Genomic DNA, 17,738 nt, shown 5'->3' with positions numbered 1-17,738 from the left:
GGGGTGGGGGTTCATATGAATGTATCTCAAAACTGACTGTCTTTAGAAAAATTTAGATGGTATTTTCTTTTCATCTTACCTCCTTAAAATGCATATTAATGTAGTAAAGCACAGTATCGCTTTGTTTCATAAGCGCCACCTGCTGTCAGGTGAATTTATGTTCTCATTTAGTCCGTCTGCTGTTTTTGTTTTGTGCAGATATGTTTCTATGTGGCATAATTTCACAAAGCTAAGGTTAGACTATTCTGTTTTTGCTTTAAATCATGAAATTATACAATCCCCTGCTGAAAAAAAACACTTATAAAACCAGCCTAAGCTGGTTGGCTGGTCTTAGCTGGTTTAAGCTGGAAGTAGCCAGTTTTAGCTGGTCTCCCAGCCTGACCAGCCAAAGAAGTGGCCAAAACCCCCCTAAAACCAACCTGCTGACCAGCTTAAACCAGCTATGACCAGGCTAAAACCAGGCAATTAAAAACGGCTCATACTATATGTAGTTGTTTGTTTGGATTGTGCTGTGAAAGATGTGATAGTGAAGCCACCAGAGTCCTAAAAAAACGTGATACAGATTTTTGGTCAAACTGCCAAGCACTACAAAAAAAAAAAAAAAAAAAAAAAAAAAAAAAAAATTTACATTGCCTGCCAAAACATTTTAGAATCCTGCCTTCTCATTTAAATACAATAGCTGAGCTCATTTCAAATTAATAAACAAAGAGGTAATTCCCTGGAGAATCCTCCTCTGTCCTTTCTAAGAGTTCAAAGTCTTGTCCTTTCCAAACTGACCTTGCGTCCTGTCATGATCAATCAGTGTATAGACAAAATGGGGTGCTGATTGGATTTCAAGAGTTTGCTGTTTAGGGTGAACAGAGGGACATAATGGATCTGGAGGAAGTGGGCTTGTTGTGTTTGCGTCTGTGTTTGTCTTTTGTGGGTGAAGGGATGAGTGTAGAGCTGCAACAGAACCCCAGCAGAGCAAACAGGCCTAATCACATAATGAGGTGGGGGGTTCTGGGTTGGACTAAGGGCCTGTAGCACAACCACTACAATGAGTCCTGGCCAACAGACTGAAATAACTTTACATTCCAGCCCACTGTTTACTGTAAACACTGGAAGCCGTGGGAGAGCGGAGGTGATTTATAGCCGTACACACTGGGCATGTGCTCATCAGCTTTACATAACAGAGCTGTGGGCAAACAGTCTACACAAGTCATCGAGACATCTTGATCTAGACAGATCTAAAAAAACATCAAGGTTCTTCAAGAGTCAATCTTGCAACATATCTTGACTAAAACGTTTGCTGGAAATTCTCCTCAAGCTACTGACTCTGAGCAGCTGTTTTTTTCATTCCCCCTCAGCCCTCCAAATCTGATTTCCATCTTGCAATGATGTCAGACTTTCACGTCAGGCATGGGTTGTAAATGTCTCTTAGGATCAACAACAGGCACATGGAGGAAAGGCACAATGTCGTGCTTTTCCCTGGCAGTTTGTTATTGTATCTAACGCAGCCACCATTTCTTCCCATTCGCCCTTATCTGATCCTGAGATACATGGTGGTGATTCTGAGAAGTTGAGCAGAAAGGATCAAACACGCTTTTTGGATCAGTTGCTCCGAGAAGGGACCAGTGCAAGACCTCACATGCTTATCTAAGGAGGGATCAGTGATAGAGGTAACTTGGACAGGTATTGCAACACTGCCATTAGTGAAGGATGTGTCCAAGACAAAACTATGACACAACTATAACTTCTTCCCAAGGGGTTGCTGAGCCCCAGGGATCTCAGGGTGTTGGGAAATGGCAGAGCTGACATATAATCCTGATATGACTCACCAAATTACAGTGTAGGTCTGATTTGAACATACTCATGTATACAGTCATTGTGACAAATTCTTACAAGATTAACAAGTCCGATAAACAAATGTCTACTCATGAAAGACACAAAATACTGCTTTGTTCTTTGTTGTTTTAAGCAATTTTAAGCAATCATGTAATCATGTAATTATGTTGTACTTTCTCAATCGTTGTTGCTTTACAAACAAACACTGCATCCTAACCACAAGCTCTAAAAGGTTTGCATTGTACTATGCAGCTTTCCAGTTTTTTTTTAAGTAAATATAACAACATTGTATGTTTTCTTTTCAATTCCTCTATGCAAATGTTGCATTTTTAAACACAAGAACGAGTTCTAATTGAACACCTCCTTAAACCAGCTTAAAAAGATAGTTCACAAAAATGGAAATGACCCTATGATTTACTCACCCTCAAGCCATGCTAGGTGTATATGACTCTCTTTTTTCAGATGGATACAATCGGAGTTATATTAAAAAATGTCCTGCCACTTCCAAGCTTTATAATAGCAGTGAATGGGTGTTAAGGTTTTGAAGTCCAAAAAAGTGCATCCATCCATCATAAAAAGTACTCCACACAGCTCCAGGGGTTCTGAAGCAAATCGTTGCATTTGTGTGAGAAAAATATCCATGTTTAAAACTTTATAAATCGCAATCTCTAGCTTCTGCTAACTGTCGTACACGTGTTCACGAGAGAGTGGCGTTCCAACAGATGGCGTAGGATGTAGGCATAGAGTAAGCTCCGGTGAGAATATGCTAGTCGTGACAACCAAGTTTTGTTTAAAGGGGTCATCGGATGCAAACTCACTTTTACATGCTGTTTGAACATACATGTGTGTTGGCAGTGTATGTACACAACCACCATATAATGATAAAAATCCACCCTGTGTGTGTGTTTTTTTGTTTTTAATCTTTGTGAGTAATACGCCCTTTTTCAAATCAGGTCATTCTCAGCTTCTTGTTGGTGTGATGTCCTACTTATGAATGTGAATAATTAGTAATATTTTAGTAGACAAGTTAAGGAAATGCCATATGAAAATCACTTCTTTTCAGTCCCTAGTTTTGGTGTGGTAACAGAAAAAGCAAAAAGTGTACCAACTGTACCTGGTCTATCCTACATTAGAGTGCATAGTTTATGTTTCACTTACCACATAAACCGAGTAAGGAGAGATGACTGATAAGACGATGGTGAATGATTTGCAGATCCTAAGCACCACTGACTAACATCTAATCTTGTAAAATATGTGGTAAGTAGGACTACTGTCGCACCGTGTGATTGCGAATCTCGAAAGTAAAAGTAAAACAAAGGTGCATTTAAAAGTGGTTTCAATGCCCCGCATATTACATATTATGTACAGTATAATTACCCAATGATATAACTGCGAGAGAAAGCACTGAAATATATTTTTTCCTCCTATCTCATATAGGGGTTTCGTAGTACAAGTAATTTCTTTCCTGAACACGGCCTAATTGCATTCGGACACATCCCTAATGGTAAGTATTTTAGATTTATTAGGAAGTTAATATTTAATGGGAAACATTGATTTCTTGAGTCAGGACTACTAGACAGGACACACTATAGACTGGTGTGTTTTTGTATTAAAATACTGGTGCGTCTGATGTCCAGTGCGCACAAAAATGTTATGAAAAACTGTGAATCATGATTAAAAATCGAAAAAATCGTGAATTAATTTTTAATCGAATCATGACCCCAAGAATCGTGAGGTACCGAAAGATTCCCACGCCTAGTATGAAAAGATTACGGTTTATAAAGTTTTAAATATGGATATTTTCTTACACAAATTACACAGCCATTCACTGCCATTATAAAGCTTGGAGGAGCCAGGATATTTATTAATATAACGCCTATTATATTTGTCTAAAAAAGGAAAGTCATATACACCTAGGATGGCTTGAGAGTGAGTGATTCATGAGGTAATTTTCATTTTTGGGTGAACTATCCTTTTTTAAAATCACATTAGGTTGCCTGCTAAAAACATTTTTTAAAATACATCCCGCTTCAGATTTAAATACAACAGCTGAACTAATGTCAAGGCGCCATGCCTATTTAAAAGATGTTCAATATGTTTCTGTGTACATTAGATTTTGGCAGAGGAATGAAAAAAAGCAGACATGTATTTTGTAACCTCTTTTAACTGGAGTGCAGCATTTTTGGAAAGCTGTGTCATGAGTGACACACTGCAAACGATGTAAGCAGAATGTCTAGCTCATGTTAAAACAATAGAAAATCACTGCAATGGAATGCAAAAACGAGTTCTGTGTGAAAGGTTTCTAATACCATGTCGCAACCCAACAATATGCCAAAAAGTGATATAAAATGTAATCATATTAGTAATGCTGACCTGTTTTTATCTTAACAGCTGTGGTCAACTGGGGGTCAGTAGCCCTGCCCACACTGAAAGCTTATTGGAATTGAAGAATATACAATCTACAGATATGTATAGAGATTGTTTTTTTTTGTGGAAGTTTAGAATAATGTGTGACAAATGGCTCAGGTTTGCAAACAACGTTACGCTTTTCCGCTGCAGCACATTAGAAGTGCAAGAAAGCATGCAAAAGAGAAAAATTATCTGATTCACTGTGTTTGGTGATTCAGTTCAATTCAAGTTTATTTGTTTAGCGCTTTTCACGATACAGATCTTTGCAAAGCAGCTTTACAGAAAATTAAAGTTTCTACAATATATTTAGTAGTAGCTTATCAGTGGTGACTATGTCAAGTTGGTGTACATATAGCAGAAATGTACAGTAAAAATCAGTTAATTATTGACGTAATAAAACAGAGGAGCAATGATTATATGTTGCAGTCAAACTTATAGCAAAATTTAGAATTTTAAAAAAATTTAGAAGTTCCGTATGTTGTTTCAGGGTTGGCATCTTCTGAGGTCCTCTGAGGGGTTGGCATCAGCGCTTCTTAGGCGTTGGGTAATCTTAGGTATTCATAAGGGTTGGATCCAGACTGAATGATAATGTGCATTTGATCAGATATAGCTAAAGTACAAGATTATGAGATGCATTATGCGAATGCTTGGCTAAAGAGGTATGTCTTTAATCTGGATTTTAAACCGAGAGAGGGTGTCTGAACCCCAAACGTTATCAGCAAGGCTATTCCAGAGTTTAGGCGCCAAATGTGAGAAAGCTCAACCTCCTTTGGCGGACTTTGCTATCCTAGGTGCTACCAAAAGTCCAGAGTTTTGTGACCTTAGGGAGCGTGGTAGAAGACTAGTTATGTAGGGTAAATATAGGTAACTGATACAGAACTTAATAGGTAGCCAGTGCAGATACTGTAAAAATGGGGTAATATGATCATATTTTCTTGACCTGGTAAAGACTCTAGCAGCTGCATTTTGGACAACCTGTAGCTTGAAGATGCAGGACAACCACCTAGCTTGGTGGTTTTGCTTGGGTTAAACAAATCATTCTGCTTGAATGGAACATCAGCTACAATTGACATCCCGTGGTAACCAGGAATTACACAAGCTTCAGTCTGGATCCAACCCTTACAAAGATCCAAGACTACCCAATGCCTAAGAAGAGACGATGCCAACCCCTCAGAGGACCTCAGAAGACGCCAAGCCTGAAACAACACACAGAACTACCGCATTTTACTGTATGTTTGACTGCAACATATAATTATTGCTGTCAATAGTGTTTACCCTCTGTTGTTTTGTTACTGCATTACAGTAGTCCAGTCTAAAGGTCATGAATGCATGAACTAACTTTTCTGCATCAGAAACAGGTAACATGTTCCATAGCTTGGCAATGTTTCTAAAATGGAAGAATGTTGTTTTTGTAACATGGGAAATATGATGTTCAAAAGACAAGTTGATGTCTAATATAACACCCAAATGATGGTTTAAGCTGGTGTCCCGGCCTAATTAGTTGACACACCTCTAGCAGCTGAAACAAACTAGCTAAAAAGTTTTAACCTTGTTTTGCAGCAGTGCAGAGGTATTTTTGTGGAAATGTGAAAAAATATTAATAGCGATATCAACTATTTTGTCCTTTTATAAGCAGATCAGTGGTGACCTTCCAAAATAACCAGTATGTCCTTATTGGGGAGAATGAGGCATGATGGGAAACATGCAGTAAACAGCCGAGTTAACCACAAATCTCTACACTGTGTCTCTAAACTTTAACACACACCGGACAAACCACTTAGGCTTTAGAGCAGTGTTTATCAACGGGTTGCAGAGTGTACAGTCAAAGAAACAACAGCATAAACAACAAAAATGTAATTCTAAAAAAAATTTTGATGCGAGACTTTTATTTTGAACGACATGCGTGAAAGCTGTTGTCATTTGTGTCAGATGCAGTTTAAGTAAGAAAAACGCGCTGTCCCGATTCAGTATCTGCATTCAGAAGTGTTTTTATCAGGCTTAATGTCAGTAACATTATTCTATCGTTATTTCATAACTTGTAACGAAATAAAAAGGCCCTACCACAGATAACAAACTGAACTGTCCTGTGGCGGTGCGCTGTATAGACGTCACTAAAGCGCTAAAGTACGACAGATTTACAGATGACGAGATTAAAGTCGTAACATTTTGAGAAAGAAGGTAAAAATTAAGAGAATAAATTCATAGCAATATGATAATACATTATAAATATTTTGAGAATAAAGTCGAAGCTTTCAAATTCGGTCTGTTTTATAGCGAAATACAAACAATATGTATTACAATAACGTGTTTTTCACACTCTTTAAAATGGCTTGACAGATCGCTGTATTCATCTCAGTTTAAGCGGCATGTGAATCACTGCATGTAAATTTTTTGATTACAGTGAGACAATCGTTTCATGAAATGATACCGTTTTTGCATGCCGTCTGATGTATAACTTATAATAAAGAGGAAAAACACATTTATAATTTGTATTTCGTGATAAAACTGACAGAATTTTAAAGTTAAGATGAGCACGCACAGATTATTAACACGACTAATTCATCAGCAGCAATCACACTCCCTATCCAGTCAGCACGAGAGAATACCCACAAATAACCAAAAGCCCATTCCTTGCCCAGGGGGGACCACTTTGGGTTCGGGCCACTTTCTAGCTCGGAGCCCTTTCTCGGACGACACGCCAAATAAGCATAACCTTTACTCAGTTTATTATATGTAAGTGTGAACTCGTGAAAACACAAATTGCGATTACTGGGTGGCTGGCGCACTACAAATAATTAATTAATTTAAAGACGTGAAATATTATTTCCAATCATTTATTATACCGAATAAAACAGTTTGGGAATAGTCACTTAACGTTATTTACCTCAGAAAAGACAACAATATAACTTAAACTACCGAGCACAAAAGGTTCAAACGCTCACTGATGCTTCAGAAGGAATCACGATGCATTAAGAGATCAGGGTAAATTTAACTTATGTTGTCTTCTGAGAAACATGAAGGTATCTTCTGTAGTGTCTGAAGGGCAGTACTAAACAAATATATAACAAGAATGTACACTTAATGCATTGTTTTTCCTTCTATAGAATCAGTGAGCGTTTGAATCTTCAGTAATAGTTGCATATGAGCAGTGTTGGGGAAAGTTACTTTTAAAAGTAATGCATTACAATACTGAGTTACTCCCTAAAAAAGTAACTAATTACGTTACTTAGTTACTTTTTTAAGGAAAGTAATGAGTTACTTTACTCTTGCGTTACTTTTTAAATCTGGGCAGGGCTTGCTTGTTTGTTTTTAATATAAAAAGTTCTATTTTTGGCAAATGTAAAAGCACCTCAGGACAGGTCAGCAGGAAAGACATCGGTTAATAAAATGGGATTAAATGCATTAACATTTAATTATTGCAGGTTTGTGTCATATTCTGAGTTGAATTTCACAGTTTTTATTCATTTTGAGGAATACTGAATCTGTTTTTTGTGAGTGAGATGAATTAATGCATGTTCACATTTATTCTAGAACTAACATATTACTCCCGATTTCTCTCAACATGGGGACAGGAGAGCTTTTAGTCAGTAAATGAGGGGAAAAGTAACTGGTGTTACTTATTTGAAAAAGTAACTCAGATATTTTCTTGTCAATTAAAAAGTAATGCGTTACTACACTAGTTACTTGGAAAAAGTAATAATATTACATAACTTGCGTCACTTTTAGTGCATTACCCCCAACACTGCATATTAGAGTCCCTCAGTGTGAAAAGATGGATCTCAAAATCATACAGTCATTGTTGGAAAGGGTTCAAAAACACAAAAATACTGAAAACCAAAGAATTTGTAGGACCTGAATGATTTAAAAAAAAAACAGCAGGCAGTTGAACTGAAACAGGGGACTCATGAACAACTATCACTTAGCAACAACACAGTATTAAGAATCAAGGGGATGTAAACTTTTGAACCGGGTCATTTTTATAAATTCAACTATTTTCTCTTGCGGACTATATGTAAATGTCTTTTATGTTAAATATCTTATTCAGGTCATTACTAAATAAAAAATACCATGCATTTTGTATAATCCCTCTTATTTTGGTAAAACAATTAAGTGTTTTAATGATTCTAAAAGAGGGATCTAAACTTTAGACCTCAACTGTATATATATATACTGAAAAAGTGGGTCACGGCTTAATGACCATGAGAAAATGTGGGTCCCATGGCCAAACCAGTTGAGAACCACTGGTTTCTTAACCACATTCAGCCGTGATGACATAAACCAAAACTTTTCCTGTTCACACTGAGAAAATGGCAAACCGTCATTCTAAAGCCTGAAGTTTCATCCTCGGTTTGAGCGAACCCTATCTGGCTTTCATCTCCAAGATAGCTGTTGACAAACCACGACCCTTCTATAAAACAAAAGCCCATCTATTTCACCACGTGTACGCTGTGGTTTTCCTGAAAACAAGTCTGCGTGGCCATTACATCAGAGTTTCCATGGGAACCCAGAAGTCCAAACACATCCAGAAGAAAAACAGCCAAATCATGATGTCATAGTCGCTTCAAAGTCAATTTAATTAAGCGCACATGGTGCCAAGTGAGTGAAAGAGGGCGAGTTCAAGAAGCAGACGAGAGAACAATAAAACTGATTTGAAGTTATTTTTGTGATATTCTTGGCACTGTCTCAGAGGCATAAGCAGAGTCGTTTCTGGCAGGCTGCACCATGATGTGAGTTATGGTTGAAATGTGACTATTATTATGCATATCTGAACCAGAGGTGATTGATTTCATGCTTTTGCAAACCATACTCACATCACATTGAACGCCCGGTCTTATACACACTGGTGGGTCAGCGTGATCCTCCAGCTGAAGAAATGCCCTTTTGCTCAGGGAGAACGACGGGGTTGAAGGGTGAAAAGACCAGAGATGTGGAGGAGGGGGACACATTCCCCAAATCCCAGCCGACCTCCTGAGATGACTGGCTCCGGATAATTACAGCCCCTTTTGCTCCGAACGGCCAGGATGGGTTGACTGAGTTGTACTTCACTGCTCTGTTCTGATCTCAATTGCTGCAAACACACACACATAAACAGCCTCTTTTATCAATCGAATACATACACACATAAGCATGCCTGAGAGGAATATGAGACTACATCCACACCACATCAGAACTCACCGCAACACAATTACCCCATGATTCAATGCAGTTTGCTTAAACCCTTCGATCAACACTGCACTTAATCTTCCATCTGCTGGTCTACTGGGATGTCTTTTCTGTGGATAAAGTGATCCTAACTTCATTTCATCCATGAAATGAGGCTTGTCTTAAGTAAGCTTTGTCTTTAAAAGGAGTAAGTAAACAGAAACTATTGCGACAACAAGTGCAGAGTTATTACAACCGCAGCACAATGACTTAATATCGCGTTTGGATTTAGACTGAGGTTTGTTAATATTAATTTCCTTAATGTCTCAAAACCACAGTTTCCTTCCAAATTAAATAAACAGATAGTTTGTCATTCTGGTGTATACCAAACTACACGTTGCCCAGTGTTTAAAAAGAACAATGAGGAAATATTGGGCTTAGTGAAGGCTGTGGACCATCTCATTTGGAAAACATTAAGGGTTGAGAGAAGATCCAAAAGTTAGGGGAAAAAATTACAATGGCGTCCAAAAGTTTGAGATCACACTGAAAATCTGGGATTTATTTCATTTATGCACTGAAATAAAAACAAATATTTAGGATTGGGGTGTAAAATAAATATTCAAGATTTTCTAAATCTCCTGCTTTCATGGATTACCTCAGATATTCCTGGATAACGTGATTATCAGGGTTATACAAACGTGTGGATGTCAATTACCAAATTACTAAACTGAAAGGATTAGTCCACTTCTAGAACAAAACTTTAAAGATAATGTACTCACCCCCTTGTCAGCCAAGATGTTCATGTCTTTCTGTCTTCAGTCGTGAAGAAATTATGCTTTTTGAGGGAAACATTTCAGGATTTCTCTTCATGTAATGGACTTCTATGGTGCCCCAAATTTGAACTTCCAAAATGCAGTTTAAAAGCAACTTCAAAGAGCTCTAAACGATCCCAGCCAAGGAATAAGGGTTTATCTAGCAAAACGATCTGTTATTTTCTAAACAAAATTACAGTTTATATGCTTTTTAACCTCAAATGCTCGTCTTGTCTAGATCTGTGTGAATTGGTCATGACAGTTAGGGTACGTCTGAAAACTCCCGTCTTATTTTCTCCTCCAACTTCAAAATCATCCTACATCGCTGTTTTTACCTTTTTTTGTAAAGTGCGTTTAATCTCCTTTGCATGTTCACTTTGTAAACTCTGGGTTGGTACTTCTGCAGCGATGTAGGGCAATTTTGACATTGGAGGAGAAAATGAGATGGGAATTTTTAGACGTACCCTAACTGTCATGACCGGAAAAAACAGTTCACACAGAGTTAGACATGATGAGACGTTTGAGGTTAAAAAGTATGTAAATTGTAATAAAAAACTATAAATAAATAACCCATCGTTTCGCTAGATAAACTGCATTTAAACTGCATTTTGGAAGTTCAAATTTAGGGCAAATCCTGAAATGTTTTCCTCAAAAAACATAATTTCTTTACGACTAAAGAAAGAAAGACATGAACATCTTGGATGACAAGGGGGTGAGTACATTATATATACATACATATATATATATATATATATATATATATATATAGATAGATAGATAGATAGATACAGTAGATTATGAGAGTTTACACAAACTTGTGGATGTCAATGAATAAATTATTAAACTTAATTAAATTATTTTAAAACAAAAAATATATAATTATTCAGTAAGGATTATTAGGGTTTACACAAACTTGTGGATGTCAGTGAATAAATTATTAAACTAAATTATTTTAAAACAAAAAATAAATAATTATTCAATAAGGATTATTAGGGTTTACACAAACTTGAGAAATGAATAAATTAATGAATTTAATTACTTTTTTACATTGTAAAAAAAAACAATAACATTTATTCAGTAATGATTATCAGGGTTTACACAAAGTTATGGATGTCAGTGAATAAATTATTAAACTTAATTAAATTATTTTAAAACAAAAAATGATTATTAGGGTTTACACAAACCCGAGGAATGAATAAATTAATACATTTAATAAAACATGTTTAATTTTTTTAATTAAACCTAATTAAATCATTTAAATTGTTTTTAAAAAATTGGATAGAAAAGAATGCAAAACAGCAGCATTTTTGAATATTGCTCTCAGATTTTTAGACTTCACTATTTTTTACACTACTGTTAAAAAATTGGGGTCATAAGATCTTAAAAAAAATTATTTAGCAATAGTGCATAAATTTGATCAGAAATCTATTTCCAATAAATGTTCTTTTAAACATTGTATTCATCAAAAATCAGGATAATATTGATATTATGTTTGATAATATACTGATAATAGGAAATGTTTTTTGAACTCCAAATAAGCATATTAGACTGATTACTAAAGGATCATGTGACACTGAAGACTGCAGCTGCTTTGCACAGGAATAAATTAAAATATATACTCAAAATTACACTTCAGTACATTCATTTCACAGTATTTTACTGTAATATTTTTTGATCAAATAAATGCAGCCTTGGTGAGCACAAGACGCTTCTTTCAGAAAAATTAAAAAATGCCCCCACTATCCGAACAGTATGTGAGTGCAAGAAAAACAGCAGAAAATAAAAGCACATAACAAATGCAAAAACCTGTCCATAAAGCGGCAACCCCTTCCTGAGAAGCAGGAACTATCAGTCTGCAGCCCGTGCCAAGAATAATACTTCAGCAGTGACAGATTTTCTAGGAAGCAGGCAAGAGTGATGTAATCTAGGCAACTCAAGCCAAAACACATTTTCTGTCATATCCATCTATTGTTTCTGCAATCTGCTCCGCTGTATCGAAACTCATCTAAAACCTTCCAGGCTCCTTTGCCCTACAGCAGCCTCTGTGCATGACATCATCTTCTCCCTTTAACCGTTAGGAGGTGAGGCCACCTAAACGCACGCACAGACACAACATACACAGCAGTGCACTTGGAAACTCATCATTGGTATTAGTGTCACCCTGCCGAGAATGATGAGCTGGGTTACATTTACTTTTCTGGAGTGGTTTGGACAGCGTAGTAATGGGCTTATTTAACCTTGTTCCTGATGAGAGTTTCATTAGCTGCGCAGAGAATGTCCATTTTGGTTTCTCACTTGAGGGAAGAAAAACATATTTTTTCTATTAGTGGTTTATGTTAGTATGTACGATAGCGGTCTAAAGTGGAAGGAAAAAAAAACATAAAATCAAAATACTTGGAAAGTCTATTACTGATGAAATATTTTATAACAATAATATTATATTATAATCAGCGTTATTTTAGTATCCTCGAAATACAAGTTTAGTTTTTATTAATACTTTGAAACAGTTATTAGTATTAGTATTATTATGTCTACATTCATTTTATTTACATTTTAATTGTAGTTTTTTAGTGAAAACTAAAATAAGTTTAAGGTTTATTATTTTATATTTTATTTTATGTTACTTTATTTAGGACATACAAAAGTAATGAAAATATTTTTATGGTTTTATTTTTTGTTAACTATAATAATATAATATATTACAATATAATATAATATAATATAATATAGCTTCAATCAAAAAGTTAAGAAGCAAAAAATATTTTATTATACATTTTTTATGTTATTTTATTTTATTATATTTTAACAAATATTACAACAGTAACGTTTTTTGTTAACTATAATATAGAATAACATAGTATAATATAATAATCACTCAAAGCTAAAGTTAAGAAGCAAGCAATATTTTCATATTTTCTGTTTTCAGTTTTTTTTTTTTTAATTTTTAATTTAATTTTGGCATGTTTTGTTTGTCATCATCATAATTTTTATTTATTTATTTTTTATTTATTTGTCTACATTAATTTTAATTTCGGTTTTATTTGTTAGTACCTTATGTTAAATGAAATGAAATGAAATGTTACTTAAATAGCTGAATAAAATAAGTTTACAGTTTATTTTATTTTATTTTTCTATGTTACAAAAGTAACAAAAATGTATTTATGGTTTATTTATGGTTTATTTTTTGTTAACTATAATAATATAATATAATATAATGAACAATATATATATATATATACATATATATTAATTTAGCCATGTTTTGTTTGTCATCACTATTATTTTTGTTATTCATTAATTTATTAATATATCTACATTCTTTTTTATTTTAGTTTTAGTTGTAGTTTTTTTGTACATCAAGTTAAATTAAATTATAGTTAGAAATGTTACCTTGGTAAATAGCTGAAATAAAAATAAGTTTAGATTTATTTTATTTTTTATGTTACAAAAGTAACAAAAAGGTTTTTATGGTTTTATTTTTGTTACCTATTATAATATAATATAATATAATATAATATAATATAATATAATATAATATAATATAATATAAAACTTCAATCAAAGCTAAAGCTAAAAAACAAACAAACAAACAAAAAAAAACCAGTTGAACGTTTCTTATTTGATTCTTTCAGGCGCCAGTTTCCAATACTGCTTATTTCCAAGTGCTGGATAAACAGTCAGCCAAACAAAGGCTTGTGTGAGAGCAAGAGAATGCAAGCCCCTGTAAAATCTTTCATTTGGTGTGAGCTATTCACCATGACGGTTGAGAGGCCCTTTACAGGCTGAAGCATGGAGGCCCCTCCAGGTGAATTAAACTAGGTGTCTGTGTGTGTTTGAGTATGTGTAACATTCCTAATTGTCTGAGCACAAAGAGACTTTGGAATGAACACTGAGAGTGAGAGTACAACATATTATTAGCATGAAGTCTTTGCACACAAATCAGCCTTTGACAGAACTCAAACACATCACAGCGGGCCTGTGAGCTCAGAGCGAAAGTGTTACTGATTTGTGCAATAACAGGCTTTGACGTGGCATACGTGCATGTGCTCACCTGCGAGGGATCAGAGCCAAATGTATGTAATCACTCATACACCTGCCTATAACAGTGCGGTCGCAGCGCAGTAACAGTATCAGCCTCTGGTGAGAGTGCTTTGTAGCTCATTAGCAGCGATAAACCCTGGTAAAAATACAGTGAAATATTATGACAAGAAAACATATCGTAATGCAATTGAAACTGACAACCAATTTTTGCTGCCAATGTTGTATACTTAAGTAGTATTTATTAGCTGTCATTTACGTCTGACTAAAGTTTTGTTCTACTAGCCTAAAATATACAGTTCTATTGATCACTTGGGAGCCTTGCATGTCTTGCAAATTTATGTATTGTAATATAAATTGGATTTATCCCTACAGTATTTAATAGCCTCCCATAAAAATGTGTTTCTAGCTGGGAAATCTGAACTCAGATGTTATAAATAAAAGATAAACCATTAATTTCATCAGACTATAGTGTTGATCCTTTAGGAAGCGATGGATTCAGGCTATAAAACAGCCCGGGACTTATGCCAGCCTATAACATCACCACAACATGAAACAACATGAAATCCTCTTCTATATGCATCACACACTGCACATACATAGAATAAATATATAATAAATACTGAACTGATTTGGTGCTTAAATTTTCCTCTTATTATAGCAGTTTAAAGGGATAGTTCACACAAAAATAGAAATTACCCCATGAGTTACTCACCCTCAACCCGTCCTGGGTGTATATGATTTTTTTTCTTTCAGATGAATACAATCAGAGTTATATTAAAAAAATATCCTTCCTCTTCTAAGCTTGATAATGGCAGTGAGAAGCTCCAAAAAAGCGTCCATTCATTTAAAAAAAAAGTACTCGTGGAACGTGGAAGAATGTGCGTGCAGCAGTTACAGAAAGCTACAGATTATGGTTTATAAAGTTTTAAATATTACCTATACACTATCACTCAAAAGTTTCTGAACAGTTTTGTTTTTAAAGAATTCTCTTCTGCTCACCAAGCCTGCATTTATTTGGTTCCAAATACAGCAAAACAGTAATGCTGTGAAATATTTGAACTATTTAAAATAACTGCTTTCTATTTGAATATATTTTTTAAATGTATATCATTCCTGTAATTAAAGCTGAATTTTCAGCATCTTACTGTTCAAAAACTTTTGACTGGTATTGCACATAATATATTAACTTTTTTTAAGGGTGAGTAATTTATATTTTTGGGTGAACAACCCCTTTAATATTTTTGTGGAAACCGTGATACATTCATGATATTCTTTAATTAATATAAAGTTCAGGAACAGCATTTTAATTTTAGTCTTTATAATTATTAATTTTTATGTCTACATCATTGTTATAATTTTTATATTTCTTTTTAATTTAGGGCCCTATGAAATCCGTGTTATTTTTTTTCCCCAAATTCAGTTTTATTTATTTTTTTTAAATTCCATTTTTTCCAGGATTCAGTTTTAATTTTTCTAGATTTGTTTTAATGGTTAAAAAAAACCCATGTCTAATTAACCAAAATCATGAAACTTGCACAATTTAACAGCAACTTAGTAAAAGTTTAACAAAAATTAAATTTTTAATGCCCTATGGATTAAATTTTTTTTCAAATTCAGTTTTCGTTTTTACCAAATTCTGTTTTCCATTAATTGTTCCATTTTAATGGTTTCATTAAATTGTAATAATCAAAAGCATCTCTAATTAACTGATGTTATTAAAAAATAATTAATTATTTTATTTATTTATTTATTTTAATAAATAATATTTAAATGCTTTTTCTGGTAAATATTCCTTAAAAAATAATGTTTTGATATTAATTTTACTGGTAGTAGTAGTACTGTCATTACATTAAAGGGGTCATCAGATGCCCATTTCCCACAAGTTGATATGATTCTTTAGGGTCTTAATGAAAAGTCTATAATATACTTTGGTTAAAAACTCTCAATGGTTGTGTCAAACAACACCCTTTTTACCTTGTCAAAATGAGCTCTACAAAAATCATCCCATTCTGGTCGAGGCTGCTTTAAATGCAAATGAGCTCTGCTTGCCCCGCCCCTCTCTTCTCTCTGTGGAGAGACGAGTCTGTTTACTTTAGCCGCATTTGGCCGCGTTTAGCCGCGAAACTTGCTAACTACCACATTATTAGGAAAGGCGATCGCAAAGATTCATAAAAAACCCCTTATACTCACTTCTGCTGTAAGTGAAGCTGGATCATGAATGATTCGCGTGAACATAGACGGATATATGTAGATCGGAAGGCGCATTCCCTTCACAAACAAACATAATCTACTGCATCTTCAGCATCAGGCATCTGAGAATGGCTCAATTTGAAAAAGGGAATATTATTTTTACAGATCAATTAAAAACCACTGCATAGATTTTTATCATTGTAGGGTAGAATTGTATATACACTGCTAGCACGCATTAATGTTCAAACATGTTAAAGTGAAGTTTACATCCGATGACCCCTTTAAGTAATATTTTTTTTTAGTACCCAAAGTTAAACTAAATGAAAAAATGTTAAAAGCTGAAATAAAAGAATTTAGTTTTTACTTGACTTGCATGTTTGTTTCTATTAATATATTACATTCGCTACCCACAACATTTAGTTTAACAGGTGAGGAGACTCACAGCCAGTTAACAGCAGACACAGGACAGGCCTGGAAAAGGTTATCTGCTGGGACACAAATCATTTTCAATGAGGGCCTGGCAGAATTTAAAGTGATAGCTCATCCAAAAATAAAACATCTATCATCATTTACTCACCCTCGTGTCGCCCCAAACGTGTATTACTTGCTTTTTTTCTGTGAAACGCAAAAGAACATAATTAAAAAAGAACATATTCCTTTGATTTTAATTGTATTGTCAAAAACCGTGTGTGGTTGTGGTTCTACTGTTGGCAGTGCTGGGAATGAGAGGTCAGAGAGGTCAGGGCATGAGCTGGAGGGATGTGGCGACTGCTGGGCATCTGTCACTGCTCACGATAAGCCCGGTGGACGGGTCTGGCACGCTGCAGAAGTACAGGAGATTAGACATAATACAGAGAGCCGAACAGAGACAAGAAAGTGTGTCAGTAGAAGCTGGCTTCTTACACCAGTCAGAGATAAATTCAGCTGTTGGTAGGTGTCCCTGATCCCGGATCAGTGAAAAGCAGACTCCTACCCCGAACCGAGATGTGCTGCTGAAAGATGATGTCTTTGCTTTCCCCGTAGGAATAATCCGTGTATGAATGAGAATGAATGATGAGCAGCAGGATGAATATCAGTAGAGCTCTCCCACACACTGCTCGCTCAGAGACATTCTGTCCTGGACAATTATTTCTGAGTCCACTCCCTACACCCCCACACCAGTGACTGTGGGTCGACTGTGCTGGACGTGTTGTACCTCTGACCCCGGAGTACACAGTAGGAGGCTCAATAAAGTCATTGTGATATACAAACACAGAATAGAGAATGAGAGATGTATGGAGCAGAGGTAATAACTGGACTTGCCTCTGGGCCTCCAGA

The 17,738-nt window shown here is 35.1% G+C and overlaps 1 protein-coding gene across 3 annotated transcripts in view; it reads right to left on the bottom strand.

The window, feature by feature from the left end:
- The window catches only part of smtnl (smoothelin, like), a 45,982-nt gene extending 29,100 nt beyond the window's left edge, over positions 1 to 16,882 (bottom strand). Inside the window, exons 1-2 of one of the 3 annotated variants that reach the window (XM_051129435.1) lie at positions 16,864 to 16,882; positions 9,048 to 9,304 (exon numbers count right to left, since the gene is read on the bottom strand). The gene's annotated coding sequence lies outside the window, so the exon portion shown is untranslated. Of the gene's footprint in view, positions 1 to 9,047; positions 9,340 to 9,411; positions 9,586 to 16,863 lie in introns of those variants that run through there. The other 2 variants (XM_051129436.1, XM_051129437.1) reach the window with 2 other exon arrangements.
- Positions 16,883 to 17,738: the final 856 nt, after the last annotated feature.

This window comes from Labeo rohita, chromosome 15 (genome assembly GCF_022985175.1).
Source record: "Labeo rohita strain BAU-BD-2019 chromosome 15, IGBB_LRoh.1.0, whole genome shotgun sequence".
Classification (NCBI taxonomy): domain Eukaryota; kingdom Metazoa; phylum Chordata; class Actinopteri; order Cypriniformes; family Cyprinidae; genus Labeo; species Labeo rohita.
The sequence above is the reverse complement of the archived record's forward strand: the minus strand, read 5'-3'. Positions and strand labels throughout refer to the sequence as shown.